Consider the following 336-nt stretch of genomic DNA (forward strand, 5'->3'; position numbering starts at 1 on the left):
TATATATATATATATATATATATATATATATATATATATATACATTATACATACAGAGCTCTGGGTGGTTGTTACTTTATTACATTCACATAAGATTTACCATAGTTGGAATAACCTTACACCATGAATTGAAATATTTATGTATAGAGAGTTAATTAAATTAACAACTATCCTTATGCGGCACACGCACACATATACTAGCAAACATACACATAAAGAAAAATTCATACACAAAACCAGCTCATATGACAATGCATATCAAGACATCAGTTACTACTATTAAATAGCTTGTTTATATGAATTAAACTGTGTGGCTGGATGTTATAAGTTTACATT

The sequence above is a fragment of the Octopus bimaculoides genome, chromosome 4 (genome assembly GCF_001194135.2).
Source record: "Octopus bimaculoides isolate UCB-OBI-ISO-001 chromosome 4, ASM119413v2, whole genome shotgun sequence".
Lineage (NCBI taxonomy): Eukaryota > Metazoa > Mollusca > Cephalopoda > Octopoda > Octopodidae > Octopus > Octopus bimaculoides.